General features: G+C 34.8%; 1 non-coding gene across 1 annotated transcript; it reads right to left on the bottom strand.

Moving 5' to 3' along the window:
- Positions 1–11,880: 11,880 nt before the first annotated feature.
- Positions 11,881–11,988, bottom strand: LOC148576873 (small nucleolar RNA R71). Its single transcript, XR_015904560.1, has one exon. It is a non-coding gene; the product is annotated as a small nucleolar RNA R71 (small nucleolar RNA).
- Between the last annotated feature and the right edge of the window lie 5,240 nt (positions 11,989–17,228).

Genomic DNA, 17,228 nt, shown 5'->3' with positions numbered 1-17,228 from the left:
AGAGTTATGGAACTTTTTTTACTCTAAATTAAAATTGAGGATTATGGAAGTTTGGCTTGTTAGCCTATAAAGTGACTAATTAAAGAAGGATATAACAAGATTGAATGTTAAAAAGATTGAGGTTGATTATTGATGATGTGTTTGAGTTAGCTTGAGGTTGATCCTAAATGATTATGTGTATGAGTCAATTTATTTGCAACATTGACCATGAGTATAGGCGCCTCATACCCGGAAGCCATATATAACGGCCTAAGCCCAATTCATACGAAGTTCATGATGAGAATTGTGATTAAGTTAAGACATATATAGAGATTATAATTGATGAGATGATTGTGTATAATACGAATAGTAATGATTATGATTGTGGTGATGGTTCTCGTTGATGATAATTACGTGGGATGATGACCTTGGTTGATGATGATTATGATGGATGATGTCATTTATAAGTACGGAGGTTTTGTCCCACTCGCGTGATTATGAGAAATATGTTTATGATTAAGATTATGGTTTTGGGTGATGAGGATTATGATGAATTTGACTATTATGGTTTTGATTGATGATGATTATTGATTGGTAAGGACGTGGGTTTGTCCTGCTTGCGTTATTGATATTGTGGGAATGGTGGTTCGTCCCGTCTACGGTGAGGACGGTGACATAGTCCCACTCGCGTTATTGATAAGACACCTGCACCTGGTAGATACAAGGACGGTGATTTTGTCCCGTCTACATTCTTTCTATTCGTATGTCTGGCCGGGCACGCAATTTCCGGATTAGCTAGCCTCCAAGAGAAGGAGGACTGGCACTCTTCTGTGAGACTATTTTATATATACATCATGAGATAATTACCTTTTGGGGATGCACGACAGAAAGACGATATCCAAGTTAGTTACCGGATGTACCGGGTCTAGCAATATAACTGACACGTGAGCTCACGGCCAGTAGGACAGGCATGCATCATGTGTATTTGTTTGATTTGTTTGGGTGTGCATTTGTTATTGTATTGTGTTTATGTAATTTATCTGATTATGTGCTATGTGATACGTGCTTTATATGTGTTTGCTTTTGTGTGATTGAATTGTTTGATTTGCTTGTGTTTGCTGGTATATAGAAGTGATGGAGGTTAAAGCGGATTGATTTCGGTGTTGTTCCGAGACTCTGGTTTATGTGTTGGATAGATAAGAACGAGTGAGGGAAGCTCGCTGGGTAGAAAATCCCTAGATGAGTCTTTGAACACTAAAGAAACAATTTTTTAGATGCAGTTTACCTTTCCGAATTACACTTGATTAAGAAACACTTGTGTATGAAAGCGAAGATGATTTAAAATATTTATATATACCATCTAATTTGTTTTTAGAAGAAGATAAAGCAATTGTATACAACTAAGTGAATATGATTAGAAAATAAAGATAAAATTTCTTGAGATGTGAGTTGACCAAGTATATGTGTTTTTATTATTTTTGCGGCATTTCTTTCTCCTATGGAGAACCGTGTGGTTAGCTTCTTACTCCCTACAGCTCTATTTTTCTTTTTCAGGAGAAACAGATGAAGAAGGCAAGTATTGGACGTTTACTTCTGTCATTTTGACTGGTCTTATAATTAGTTATTATTTGTTCTCGTCATTATTATTATACCTTGTACATAGGGATATGATTTGTAATTTTATATATATATATATATATAAATTTGGTTTTTCAGAGAAAAGTGTATAAGGATTTCAAGTAAAGGCTCCTATTTATTATAGTTATATATAGAAGTCACTGTAATATCCTCGCTATCAGAGTGACACAGTCGGAAGCGTGACATTCTGGTAGTAAGGGTGTTATATTGTGGTATTAGAGTAGTCTTTCCTATAGAGCATGAGGAATGGACTGACTATACTTCAATTGCATATTCTGAGCGTCTGTCATGTAGTAGGTTTTGTCTGGATGACAGGAGTTAGAGTTTTATATACATCACTGTCTACTGATTTAACTCTATTAATCTACTGTACACATTTCATGGGATTTGGTTTGGACAACCTAATGCTATTAGTCTGTGTATTTGGAAACACTAATAAGTTATCATAGACAAAAGTAAAATCAATAAGTAATGGTAATCATTAAGTTTGGAAAAAGTTAGGTATTCTTCTTTGATTGGTATGAGTTAACGAATGCGCTTTAATTGTGCCACGTGATCTTACGAATCATATATTTTTTCTATTCATCTTGGAATTCCTTGTTTCACTGTCTCTCTCCAAAAGGTGATTTGATTCTTTTGCTTCATGTCTTGCATCTTATGTATATCTCTACCTGATTGTATCCTTGGTTATCCCTTAAATTCTGGACATCACAGCTCTTGACTTTGTATTCCGCTACACGAACTGTGTAGCTCCCTTATGTAAATTTAACTCGCTTTGTTGTAATGCATCATATCTTGCAGTATCTTTTTGAAATTCTTGATTTGATTCGTTTCTTGCTTAATTGTCTTTCTGAGAGTTTGCTTGAATCTTTTGGAATATCCATCTTTATCATTGTTTATACTCTTCTTCATAACTCTTCGATATGATCTTGAATTTGTTTTGGCACAACGCACAATCCTATAATCTTAAACGGTTTTGAACATTGAGAGTTACGATTTGTAGTGAGTTAATTATGCGATTTGGTTCTCCTACTTCATGTTCTGTATTTTATACGTATCTTGCCCTGATTGTACTCCTATGTACCTTGTGGATTCTTGATCCCATAACTTTTTATTTTGCGTTCCTCTACATGAGTGAGGAGATTCCTTGACGAAATTTGAACTTGCTCTGTTGTAATATATTGTGTCTTATAGTATTCTCTTAGAATTCTTGTTTTGGATCTTTTAAAGGAGTTACGGTTTGATTCTCCTCTTGCTTGATTGTGTCCACCATTATTCATTGAATTCTTGACAAGACAACCCTTAATTTTGCATGTACTTCTTTATATGAACTTGAAAAAATTTATGTAGTTTAAAATCTATTTGTTTAGAATGCACCGTCCATTACTTTATTGACTTATAGGGAGACTTTATCTCAAATTCTCTTTTTTGAATAGAATTTGATTTTCTTCCAACTTTGTCATAATCTCAATGCATACATTTATCTAATTATGTACTTAAGTATCTTCCAAGGTTTTTGAGAAAAAAATTTGCCCTTTAACCTAACTAATTTTCATTTTTCAAACTTCACATGTTCTGTTTTTAACTTAAAATTGTTTTGCCGTGATGCAACCTTTATGCTTTTAAGATTTCTTTTAGAAAATGGTTGTGGAATAAGTTTCTAGGTTTTATCTATTGTTGTTGAATGCCTAATTGATTATGTTCCCAAGCATTCTCTCAAATTTTTGTGAACATTGTCATTGACCTTAGTTGCCATCTCTTGTGGACTTGGTACTTCTTTGATTTAGCATGAATTTGTTTCGACTTAGTGTTCCATATTTTTCTAATCAAATTTTCTTGATTCAGAATTCCTTGTTAGGATGCGATTTAACTCTCTTTCTGGCACGCTTTATTGTATTTACATATATGTCCTTGCTTAATTGCGATCCTACACATCATTCTAAATTCTTGTGAACATCATCTGTGATGTTTGTTCTTCTCTTCCTAGATTTTGTATCTCTTTGAGTATACTCGAGCTTGTTTCGGTGTCACGTGTGATTCTTGATGCAAATTTTTACAAATTACTATTGGCAAGTGCACCGAATCGTATCAAGTAATACCATGGGAGTGGCTTATCCTTTCCATGAGGATTAATAGACTAAGAAAGCAATGGTCAATTGATTAATCTAGTCAGACAATCAAGATTTAGGGTTTTAGAGACCTTTAGCATAAAACAATAAATTAAACAAAAGCACATCATAAATGGTTTGAAAAGTGATATGATTAAAAGAGTTAAGATTTCAGAGATATTCAACTTCAGGAAGAATACTTTTCATTCTCTACTTTAATAATGCAAGATGTATCTATGGTAAATATTAAGTAATCAAACCCCAATCCCTTAGTAATTCAATTTCTCTTAACTTAATAAACCACCAATTTCTTGATTAATTAATTATGAAAAGAGGTGAAGTACGTTCACTGATTTAAAAATCACATAGTTCACAAGAATTAACCCTAGTTGATTCGATGTCACTTATCAAGTCTAGTTTCAAAACTTAAAAAAAATGTGAGGAATTTTCAAGCTTAATTCCAAAAACCAAGTTTTCCAAGATGACAATTAGAATTCAATTCATATTACAACTATTTTTCAATATATTCAAATCCTTGTGATGAAGAATGAAAACTCTTTCTTGTTGGAAGAGGGAATGATAGACCTCTTCACAAACTCAAACCAACCTCTTGCTGTCGGAACAAGATCACTTCTTTTCAATTGTTTGGATTTTCTTCGGCATCATTTTTCCATTGGGCCCAGTATGCAAAAGTCATTTATGACATCATCATACCTTGGACAGATACTTAGTCTCTGCTCATAGCTCATTATAGAAGAAAAAGATGAAGTTGGATCTCCCAGTTTTAGAACTATTCGGATCGCATCGGGTCCAAAGTCCATAGGCTTACCTCTCACATAGCTCATATAGGAGGGTTCTAGTTGTCCATCGTTTGCATAGAACTCTTGGACTAGCAAGAGCCCCACTTTGCTAGGTGAGTTACACAGAGTTGTACACTTTTGTCTTTAGATTTTTCTGCAGATGCCTGGATAGAGCCCTCTTTCTATCTCAAATCTCACCTCGGGTATCATTGTTTTATAGGTTTTCCACCATAGAATTTATGCTCATGGAAGGGAGAGCTGAACCTTTCTTCATCGTGTTGAGGTTTGGCGTTCTCTTGATAAGGAAGAATCAAATTTGGCAGCGATGGAATGAATGAAGTAGAATTGCAACACCAACTTAAAAAGTTGCTTGTTCTCAAGTAAGAATAAGAATGTAAGGAGGGAGGGGAGAGATAAAGAGAGGGTGAGGTGGGAAAGAAGGATAGCTTGTGAAGGTAAAAAAAAATTATGAAATAAAGAAAAGATAGAGAGGTAGCGGTGATGCCTCAGTTGGTAAAAGAAATGGGAAATGAGCAAGGAATGAAGAGTGTGATGTGCATGAATATATAGGGGAAGGGGTGGTATGGATCGTATAGTGAGGGATGAAAGTTGAGATCCAATGGTGTGCATGTATGAGGTGTCACCAAAGAGTTTTATGGGGAGTGTAAGATGGTATAAGAGTGTGTAAGAGAGTGGTATTGGTTATGGTTTCAGTGATGGTGAGTGGTGTATGTATGTGAGAAGGCTAAAAGATAAAGTGTGTAAGTGGAGAAAGGCTTGAGGACAAATGTATAAGTATGAAGTGATGGTGAGTGGTTGGCATGGTCAAAGAGGTATTAATGCAAGAGAGGACCTATGCGTATAGATATGTGATGACAACGAAGGACTAATGCATGTGTTCTTGGTAGATGAATTATCAATGCATGTGAGTAGTGAAGAACGAAACTCTCGCGCGATCTAGAATTTTCACAAATAAATTCGCGTTGTAAGTATAGCTTCCAGACCGACAAGAATTCCTTTCTTACAAAAGTTTTGTTTGTCACTTAAGCAAACCCAATAAAATTGATAACCGAGTATTTAAACCTCGGGTCGTCTTCTCAAGGAATTGCAGGGAAGTATGATTTATTATTGGTTATGGAAAACAGTATTTTTGGGTTTTGAAAAGGTTTGAACAAGAGAAATAAATTGCAGGAATTAGTAAATCAATAACTAAAAAAACTCTTGGCAAGGTATGAAAATTAGAAGTCCTATCCTAGTTATCCTTATCAATGGTGATGAGAATTATATTTTGCTTCCCACTAAGTCAACCTCTAACTATGAAGGTAAGTCAAGTAGATAAATCAATTTAACACCTAAAGTCCTAGTCAACTCCTAAGGAAAGACTAGAATTATAAGAATTTAAATCAATCAGCAAAGATAACAATTATCAATCACGATGAGTTTGACAACTCAAGAGTTACCAATTAATCAATTAAAGCCAAGAATATAAAAAGCTAAATATGAATTATAAATCTGAAATACCTCAATTGCATTAATAATAGAAAATCAATCTAAACATAAATAGTTTATAAACTAAATTGATAAAATAAATAAAAGGAACATTGAACCTGTAATGAAGATAAGCAGTCCTAAAATTGAGAGAAATCCTAATCCTAATCCTAAGAGAGAGGAGAGAACCTCTCTCTAAAACTACATCTAAAAATATAAAATTGTGAATTATGAGCTGATGTTTATGAATGAATAGATTCCCCCACTTTATAGCCTATGATCTGTGTTTTCTGGGCCGAAAATTGGGTCGAAAACAGCCCAGAAATCGCTGGAGAAGAAATCTGCCACGCTGATTTTTGTCACTACAATGCGTCCGCGTGGAGCACGCGTTGCGTCGCCTAGCGTCAGGGCAACTATGGTATATTATATATCAAATCGAAGCCTCAGACGTTAGCTTTCAAACGCAACTAGAACCGCATTATTTGGATCTCTGTAGCTCAAGTTATGACCGTTTTAGTGCAAGAGGGTCAGGCTGACAGCTTTCAGTTCCTTCAACTTCTTGTATTCCTTCCACTTTTGCATGCTTCCTTTCCATCCTCCAAGCCATTCCTGCTCTGTAATCTCTGAAATCACTTAATGCACATATCAAGGCATCTAATGGTAATAAGAGAGGATTAATATTAGCAAATTAAGACCAAAGAAACATGTTTTCAATCATAGCACAAAATCAGGAAGGAAAAAGTAAAACCATGCAAATATTATGAATAAGTGGGTAAAGAGTTGATAAAAACCACTCAATTGAGCATAAGATAAACCATAAAATAGTAGTTTATCAACCTCCCCACACTTAAACATTAGCATGTCCTCATGCTAAGCTCAAGAGAACTAAAAGAATGAAGGGGAATGGTAAAGAGTATGAAATGCAACCTATCTATAAGAATGCAAATATATGCAAAAATGTTTCTACCTACTTGGTTAAAAGTAAATAAGTCCTCCAAGACAAACATAAATCAGATTTCACTAATTCAAATTATGCAATAAAAAGCAAGTAAACTTGTAAGAAGATAGCTCATGAAAGCAGGGAACATAAAATTAAGCACTGAACCCTTACTGGTAGTGTATATCACTCTAACTCTCAAGTGTCTAGGGTTAATCACTCTACTCTTCTCTAGTCATGCTTTCTAAACTTTGTTCTTTATCTAACCAATCAACAAAAATTTAATGTACCAATGCAAACATCATGAGGTCTTTTCAAGGTTGTAATGGGGCTAAGGTAAGGGTGATGGTATATATATATGGCTAAGTGAGTTATAAATTGAATCTTTAATTAACCTAAACTTTCACCTAACATACATATACTCTATATAATTTTAATTCATGCCTAGCTACCCAAAATTCCCACTTTTGCATCACATACTCATGTATCAACTTTTCTTTTTAATTTATCACATGTGCATTGATCTTTCATTATTAAACTTAGCATTGGGGTAATTTTGTCCCCTTATTTATTTACTTATTTATTGATTTTTTTGATTTTTTTTTTTAACATGAAAATAAACATAGCTTATCAATGCACATGGATTTTTTTTAATTTTTTTATAGTTTCACATGAGTAGGTACACAAATTCCTATTATTTTATCATGGTATAAACATAACACATTCCCTTATTAACCCATGTTCCCACAGTTTCCCCGCAATTAATTGTTACACAATCCCTATCTTAAGCTAACCAAAGATTCAATTGGGATATTTAATTGTTTTTCTGATTAAGGCTAGTGATGTGGTAAAATATAGAATAAATGGGATTTACAAGGCTCAAAGTGGCTGACAAGGATGATTTAATGGATAGGCTTATTTAGGATAAGTGAGCTAAACAAGTAATGGCCTCAATCATATGCAAGCATGTAAATACACTAAATATTGGACATATAGAATGGAACAAAGCAAAGATTGCAATCATAGAGAAGAAAACACACAAGAATAAAAATTTATGGTTAAATAATGTAACCATATAAATAAGCTCAAAATTTCACAGGTTGTATGTTCTTAGCTTTTTAAACTATGTTCCAAATACAACTTCAAACAAATTTTAATAGAAAATTTTTTAATTTAAATTAGTGAAATGCTATAAAAATTTCTTGAAAAAGAAAATATTACTGATGAGCGGATAATTTATACGCTTTTTGGCATTATTTTTACATAGTTTTCAGTATGATTTAGTTAGTTTTTAGTATATTTTTATTAGTTTTTAATTAAAATTCATATTTCTGGACTTTACTATGAGTTTGTGTGTTTTTCTGTGATTTCAGGTATTTTCTGGCTGAAATTGAGGGACTTGAGCAAAAATCAGATTCAGAGGTTGAAGAAGGACTGCAGATGCTGTTGGATTCTGACCTCCCTGCACTCAAAGTGGATTTTCTGGAGCTACAGAACTCCAAATGGCATGCTCTCAATTGCGTTGGAAAGTAGACATCCAGGGCTTTCCATCAATATATAATATTCCATACTTTGATTAAGGATAGACGATGTAAACTGGCATTGAACGTCAGTTCCATGCTGCATTCTAGAGTCAAACGCCAGAAGCAGGTTGCAAAGTGGAGTTAAACGCCAGAAACAAGTTACAAACTTGCGTTCAACTCCAAGAAAGACCTCTACACGTGTAAAGCTCAATGCTCAGCCCAAGAACACACCAAGTGGGTCCCAGAAGTAGATTTCTGCATCATTTACTCATTTCTGTAAACCCTAGTAACTAGTTTAGTATAAATAGGACTTTTTACTATTATATTACATCTTTGGATCAGATCTTTGATTAGTTTTTATGCTATCTTAGACTTTCATGGGGGCTGGCCATTCGGCCATGCCTGGACCATTATCACTTATGTATTTTCAAACGGTAGAGTTTCTACACACCATAGATTAAGGTGTGGAGCTCTGCTGTTCCTCATGAATTAATACAAAGTACTACTGTTTTTCTATTCAATTCAAGCTTATTCCTTCTCTAAGATATCCATTCGCACCCAAGAATATGATGAATATGATGATTATGTGACGCTCATCATCATTCTCACCTATGAATGCGTGCCTGACAAACACTTCCGTTCTACATGCAAACAAGCTAGAATGAATATCTCTTAGATATCTAATACAGAGGACTGAGTCCGAGATATTAGAATCTTTGTGGTATAAGTTAGAACCCATGGATGGCCATTCCTGAGATCCGGAAAGTCTAAACCTTGTCTGTGGTATTCCGAGTAGGATCTGGGAAGGGATGGCTGTGACGAGCTTCAAACTCGCGAGTGCTGGGCGTAGTGACAGACGCAAAAGGATAGTAAATCCTATTCCAGTATGATCGAGAACCGACAGATGATTAGCCATGTAGTGACAGCGCATTGGACCATTTTCACAGAGAGGATGGGATGTAGCCATTGACAACAGTGATGCCCTACATAAAGCTTGCCATTGAAAGGAGTAGGAATGATTGGATGAAGACAGCAGGAAAGCAGAGGTTCAGAGGAACGAAAGCATCTCTATACGCTTATCTGAAACTCTCACCAATGAATTACATAAGTATCTTTATCCTATTTTAATTATCTTTTAGTACATTATAATCTCTTAATACATTTGAATCCGCCTGACTGAGATTTACAAGGTGACCATAGCTTACTTCAAGCCGACAATCTCCGTGGGATCGGCCCTTACTCACGTAAGGTTTATTACTTGGATGACCCAGTGCACTTGCTGGTCATTTGTGCGAAGTTGTGACAAAGAATTAAGATTATGAACGTGCGTATAAAGTTTTTGGCGCCGTTGCTGGGGATTGTTCGAGTTTGGACAACTGACGGTTCATCTTGTTGCTCAGATTAGGTAATTTTATTTTTTTTAAGCTTTTTATTTCTTATTTTCGAAAATAATACAAAAAAAAATAATAATTTCTTCTTTTTCGTTTTTTCCCAATTAATTTTTGAAAAATAAAAAAAAATTTATAAAATCATAAACTCAAAAATATTTTTGTGTTTCTTGTTTGAGTCTAGAGTCAAGTTTTAAGTTTGGTGTCAATTGCATCTTTTTAATTTTCTAAAAAAAAATTATTTTCGAAAATTTCATGCATTGCATTCTTCATGATCTTCAAGTTGTTCTTAGCCAGTTTTCTTGTTTGATCTTCATATTTTCTTGTTTTGTGTCTTTCCTTATTTTTCATATGCATTCTTGAATTATTAATGTCTAAAGAATAAAAATTTTTAAGTTTGGTGTCTTGCATGTTTTCTTGTCTTGAAAATTTTTAAAAAATAAGTTCTTAGTGTTCATCTTGACATTCAAAGTGTTCTTGCATGCATTGTGTGTTTTGATTCATAATTTTTATGTTTTGAGTCTTTTTATTGTTTTTCTCTCTCATTATTAAAAATTCAAAAAATCAAAAAAATATCTTTCCCTTATTCTATCATAAAATTTCGAAAATTTGGGTTGACTTTTTCAAAAATTTTTCAAAATTAGTTGTTTCTTATGAGCCAAATCAAATTTTCAATTTAAAAATTCTATCTTTTTCAAACCTTTTTCAAAAATCAAATCTTTTTCATTTTTTCTTTCATATTTTCAAAAATTTCAAATTGATTTTCAAAAATCTTTTTTTTTATTTTGTTTCATAATTTCAAAATCTTTACTAACAATTAATGTGATTGATTCAAAAATATTAAGTTGTTACTTGCCTATTAAGAAAGGTTCAATCTTTAAATTTTAAAATCATATCTTTTTAGTTTCTTGTTAGTCAAGTAATCAACTTTAATTTTCAAAATCAAATCTTTTTAATTTCCTTTTCAAATCCTTTTCAAAATGATTTTCAATCATATCTCCCAATCATACCTTTTTCAAAATCAATTTCAAAATCTTTTCTAACTTCTTATCTTTTTCAAAAATAATTTTCAAACCTTTTTCAATCAATCTTATCTTTTTGTTTCAATCATATCTTTTTCAAAACTACCTGACTAACTCTCTCCTTCTAATTTTCGAAAATTCCTTTCCTCTTTTTCAAAATTCTTTCTTTTTATTAACTAATCGTTTTAATTTTTAATTTAATTTGATTTCAATTTTAATTTTCGAAATTTAACTTTAAATTTTATTTTTAATTTAATTAATTTTCGAAATTCCCTCTCTCTCATCTCCTTCTAATTATTTATTTATTTACTAACACTTCTCTTCACCTCAAAATTCGAACCCTCACTTCCTCTTGGTGTTCGAATTTCTCTTCTTCTATTCTTCTACTCTTATACTCACATACAGAAATCTCTATACTGTGACATAGAGGATTCCATATTTTCTTTTTTGTTTTCTTCTTTTTCATATGAGCAGGAAAAAGGATAAGAATATTCTTGTTGAAGCTGATCCTAAACCTGAAAGGACTCTGAAGAGGAAGCTAAGGGAAGCCAAAGCACAACTCTCTGGAGAAAATCTGACAGAAATTTTCGAAAAAGAAGGAGGCATGGCCGAAAATAATAATAATGCAAGGAAGATGCTTGGTGACTTTACTGCACCAAATTCTAATTTACATGGAAGAAGCATCTCAATCTCTGCCATTGGAGCAAACAATTTTGAGCTTAAACCTCAATTAGTTTCTCTGATGCAACAGAATTACAAGTTTCATGGACTTCCATCAGAAGATCCTTTTCAGTTCTTAACTGAATTCTTGCAGATCTGTGATACTGTTAAGATCAATGGGGTTGATCCCGAGGTCTACAGGCTTATGCTTTTCCCGTTTGCTGTAAGAGACAGAGCTAGAGTATGGTTGGACTCTCAACCTAAAGATAGCCTGAACTCTTGGGATAAGCTGGTCACGACCTTCTTAGCCAAGTACTTTCCTCCTCAAAAGCTTAGTAAGCTTAGAGTGGATGTTCAAACCTTCAGACAAAAGGAAGGTGAATCCCTCTATGAAGCTTGGGAGAGATACAAGGAACTGACCAAAAAGTGTCCTTCTGACATGCTTTCAGAATGGACCATCCTTGATATATTCTATGATGGTCTGTCTGAGCTATCAAAGATATCACTGGACCATTCTGCAGGTGGATCCATTCACCTTAAGAAAATGCCTGCTGATGTGCGAAAAATGATCCGACACAAAACTCACCGGCAAGTGCACCGGGTCGCATCAAGTAATAATAACTCACGTGAGTGAGGTCGATCCCACAGGGATTGATGGATCAAGCAACTTTAGTGGATGATTAGTTTAGTCAAGCTAACATTGAAGTGAGATTGGGTGAAACCTAAAGCAACAGAATGTAAATAACAAGGAATCATAAAGTGCAGAAAGTAAATTGCATTGAAACTTAAATTGCAAGAAAAGTAAATTGGCAAAATCTTAAATGACAAGAAAAGTAAATTGCATCAAATGTAAAGGGAATTAGGTGCAGAGAAATTAAAGAAAGCAAACAAGGAAGTGTAAATAGCAATCAAACAGAGAAGTAAAAGATGTAGCAGGTTCAACAGATTTGGAAAATCACTTGAAAAATCAAAACAGAAAGCAACTTGGCTCAATTGCAAAATCTGAACGAGAGGTTGAAGATCTCAGGGGTTGGATGAGACTAGAGACCAAGTCTAGATCTCAATTCCTTCCTTGATCCAACAGAGAATAATTGCAGAAGAAAATAGAGAGGAAAGCAGTAAAGAGAGTTTTGATTCAAATCACAATTCCTTCAAATTATGCAGCAAGTAAACAGAGAGAAATCTCAGAGGGAGAATGAAACAGAACACATTCAATTCTCCACCCAAGACTTAAAAACAAAGAAAAGAAAACTAAAGAGAGAGAGCTCTGTATTCCTAATGCTCCCTAGTGGAGCTCGCCTCCTCTAATAAAAATGAAACAGATGCCTATTTATAGGCATTTTTACAAAATGAAAATGAAATTTAAAACAAATTACAATTAAAATGAAATTTCTATTCTAACTATCTCTTGTGCCTTTGAGTGGTGTCAATTGGGCCCTTGCTCTTGATGGAATTGGGTTGATAGAGGCCTTGGTTGATTGCTCTTGGAGTTGGAGAGAGAACCAATGTGAACCGGGTTGTGAATCTTAAAAGCTTGAGTAAAAGTTTGAGTAAAAGTTTGAGTAAAAGTTTGAGGCAAACTTTTACTCAAACTTTTTACACCAGCTGCCCCATTCTTGCTGCTACCAACGTTTGAGCCAAAGTTTGGGGTCAAACTTTTGCTCAAACGTTGGCCCCCTAGTGCATGTGTGGGGTGCTACTTTGTCCTCTTGTCAACATTGCCAATTTCATGCCAACTATAGACTATTATATATGGTTGGAAAGCTCTGAATGTCAAATTTCTAACCCAATTGGAATCACCTCAATTGGACATCTACAACTCAAGTTATGTCCCTTTGAAGAGGACAAGGTCGCTGGCTTTGGTGTGCAGCGTTTGAGGTAAAGTTTGCCTCAAACGTGGTCGAAAACGCCAGTTCTGGAGGCTCAAACGCATTGTTCACCCCATACTATTATACATTCGTGGAAAGCCCTGGATGTCTACTTTCCAATGCCATTAGAAGCACATCATTTGGAGCTCTACAGCTCGAGTTATACTCCGTCGAAGGTGCAGAGGTCAGTTGGCCTCACTGCAGGTTGCCACCATGTTCGTTTATGCACATTTCGGGGCAGTTTTCTCCCTCAATTTTAGTGTCCACCATGCAGTGCCATATATGCCTGGAAAGCTCTTGATTCCTACTTTCCATTGCTTTTTGAATCACCTCATTTGGAGCTCTGTAGCTCAAGTTATTCTTGTTGGAAGTATGCCCCTTGTATGCCTTGTGGCGTGTGGCGCCAACGTTTGCCAAAAAGCTTGAGGCAAACATTGGCGCAAGCTTTTTCCTCCAGGGTGTAGGTTTTGTGATGTCAACGTTTGCCAAAAAGTTTGAGGCAAACGTTGGCTCAAGCTTTTCTCCCAAAAGTTTGAGCTAAAGTTTGAGGCAAACTTTTGCTCAAACTTTTTTCCTCTGGAGTGTTTTCAATTCTTCTAAAAGTTTGAGCTAAAGTTTGAGGCAAACTTTTGCTCAAACTTTTTGTTCTCTATTGCTCCTAGCCATTCCTTCTTTCTTCAACCTTCTTCCAAACTCTTTTCACCTATCATCAATCAACCAAACACATCAAAGCTTTGTCAAAATCATGAGTTTGTTATTCTTTCATAATATATGACAATTATAGCATAAAATCTCATGAAATTACATTAATTCATACATGGTTGATTGAATCAAAGGAAACATGAAAATCTACCCAATTGGCTTGCTTATGGCTCAAGAAAGTGCATAAAACCTATTGAAAACAAATGAAAAAGCATAGAAAAACATGACATGGTGACATGTCATCACAACACCAAACTTAAACCTTGCTTGTCCCCAAGCAAGAAAAGAATCATGCAATAGAGATTGACAATCCAAGGTAAGAAGAATAGCAACTCAATGTTCATGGTAAGCTAGTTTTCTAAGCATGCTATAATCACAAAAGAAATGTAAATGATTGATGCTTCCATCTAGCTCAATTTATGAAATCTTTCTCTTATATTTCTTCCTTGAAACAAGCTTTTGATTTTCTTATTTAGCTTCTCCTTTTGGGTGCTTTGCCCCATGAGTTGATAACAAAGCTACGACTTCTAAATGCTTTGTTTTCAAGTATTACCACTTGATACATAAGCACCACAAGCATTTGATTAGAGGACTTCATTAAGCTCATTTTTTTCTTTTCTTTTCTTGACTCTCTAATCATTGATGCTCAGAGCCTTGAGCTTTGAGGGAGTGCTTTTGTACTTTGAGCCTAACCTTGACTTCTAAATGTTTTGTTTTCAAGCATTTGGCTTGATACATAAACACCACAAATACTTAGCAAATAAATTGCTATTGGTACTCAGAGCCTTCAGCTTTCTCATTCTTTCCCTTTTTCTTTTCTTGCTTTAATTGTATTTGCCTCTTCAAGGTTTTCATGATTTTCAAAAGATTTCACAAAATGTCCTAGATGAAAACTTCAATTAAATAAAATCCAATGCAATTGAGCAACAATTAATCATACTAGCTTTCCAATACTTGTATGCACATGCTAAAATCTTCTTTAATGCCTTGTTTGTTTATGATCATGATACTTTGTTGCTTTTGAATTCACAAAACTCAAGTTGGTAATCATAATGACACAGCACCATATTGCAAATCAAGATTCAAGTTATGCTTTATTCATACACACATGTGAACAGAAAGGATGAAGACACTCATGCAATTTAAGTGCTAGAAACAAATGAGGAGAAAAGGAACTCTACAACCTTGTAGTTCATCTTCATTATTGTTGTCCTTTTTCCTCTATTCTTCCTCCTTCCCTTGCCAAACTCAGAATGCTTGCTCATCCTCAAGCAACAATTAGAACCATGGTTATGGGGCTAAGATGGATCATGAGTGTCTTACACAATGAAAAGTTAGTAGTACATGTGTTCTAAGCAAGCAAAATGACAGATAACAATCAAGGCACAAGAGACAGAGACATTGTGATTGCATATATAAGAAGGTGTGCACAATACATTGCATAAAAGATAAGTGACACACCAAACTTAGTGTGACACTTTCACTTGAAATCAATGCAAGTATCTTGTAAATATGGGAACCAAATTTTTGTTGCATAGCAATACCAAACTTAGAATGCAATCCTATGTCAATTTATTTGAATTAAAACAAAGCAAGTGAAACTGTTATTTGTTAAGTACAATCACCAAGCCAAGAATCTGTCATGTATAAAGCTCTCTTGGTAATGTATTAACAAACACAGTGAATAAGTAAACTAAAATGAAAGCATTAAAAACAAAGAATTAACTAAAGTAAACAGAGTAACACAATATCAAACCAAAAGAAAATTAACACTGCAAAGACATTATGGTTATGCAGACAAGTGGTGTTGCTGAATGCTTTGCATAGAAAAATAGGTGGCACACCAAACTTAGAATCTTGGTGTGTCGCTTTCATGTAAAATTGATGCAATCATCCATGAAGATGGAAAACAGTTTGTTGCAGGGCAACACCAAACTTAGAATGTAACCATATGCCAATTTATTGAATTTAAACAAAGCAAAGAACGAAAACAAAGCAGAGAAGAGAAATTATACCTATGGTTGATATGTTGTTCACTTTCTTCCTCTTCTTCCAGTTTGTTAAGAGGAATGACTTCAAGAGAGGAGAAGATTCAGCTATTACCCCCTGTCTTGGTCTCTCCTCAGCAAGCTTTCTTTTGTTAATGGCTTGATTGAGCTTGCTTGCTGGATCAGGGGGAGGATTGCTTGGAGTTGACCTTCTTTTCTTCATGAATATTGTCTTTTGTAGCTTGGTCACAATCCTATTCTTGGTGCTTTTGTTAATTGCCTTCACTTCCTTGAATTTACGACTTGGTTGCTGTGTGATTATTGGAGTTTTGTCTTCATCAAGAGTCTCTTGCAATGGTGGTTCTGTGGATTCTTCCTTCATGTACTTCTCTGCTTCACTTGAGTTTGGAATTCTTTGGTTGTCTTTCTCACTTTCTTGCTCTTCCACTTCCTCCCTTGCACCCAACATTTGACTTAATAGCTTTTTCATTGAGGAGGTTTGTTGATCTTCCCAACATTTCTTCATCTCCTCTTCATATTTTTCAATCATAGATTCAATTGTCGAGACTTTTTGGTCCAGGTGGGTTTGAGGAGGTTGTGAGTGTTCAGGTTCTTTTGTCACCTCAAGTGTAGTTTCATTTTCAACCACCTCATTCTTCATTAAAATTCCACTTGACTCAGTAGCCTCTTCCTCTTGTTTTTCCTCCTTCTTCATTGCACTTTCACTTGACATAAGGACCTTTTGTTCTTGTTTTTCCACTTCCTCTCCCACAGATTGATTTTTACTGTTTGATGGTTCTAAGTGTTTCCTTATGTTCTCCAGGTGCTCATTCGTCCTCTGACGGATGATTTCTTCCCTTTTCCAGGCTTTCATTGTCTCCTCCTCATATTTTTTGAACATGGACTCAAGCTTTGAAAGCCTTGAGTGGTTCATGGAAGTTTGTGTGGGTGGTGAATTTTGAAAGGGGCTTTCGGTTGAAGTATGGTCAAGTGATGATATCTTTGGATGAATATCATATGGAGCACTAGAATTCCCTTCCCAGCCACCATTAGAATCATGACTTGCATCATTTTGTGATGGAGGAAAATATCCCATATGATTTTCTTTCTCATCTTGTGGTTCTGAA

The sequence above is a fragment of the Arachis ipaensis genome, chromosome B1 (assembly GCF_059453495.1).
Source record: "Arachis ipaensis isolate K30076 ecotype BB chromosome B1, ASM5945349v1, whole genome shotgun sequence".
NCBI classification, from domain to species: domain Eukaryota; kingdom Viridiplantae; phylum Streptophyta; class Magnoliopsida; order Fabales; family Fabaceae; genus Arachis; species Arachis ipaensis.
This window is presented reverse-complemented; position numbering and strand designations above follow the sequence as displayed.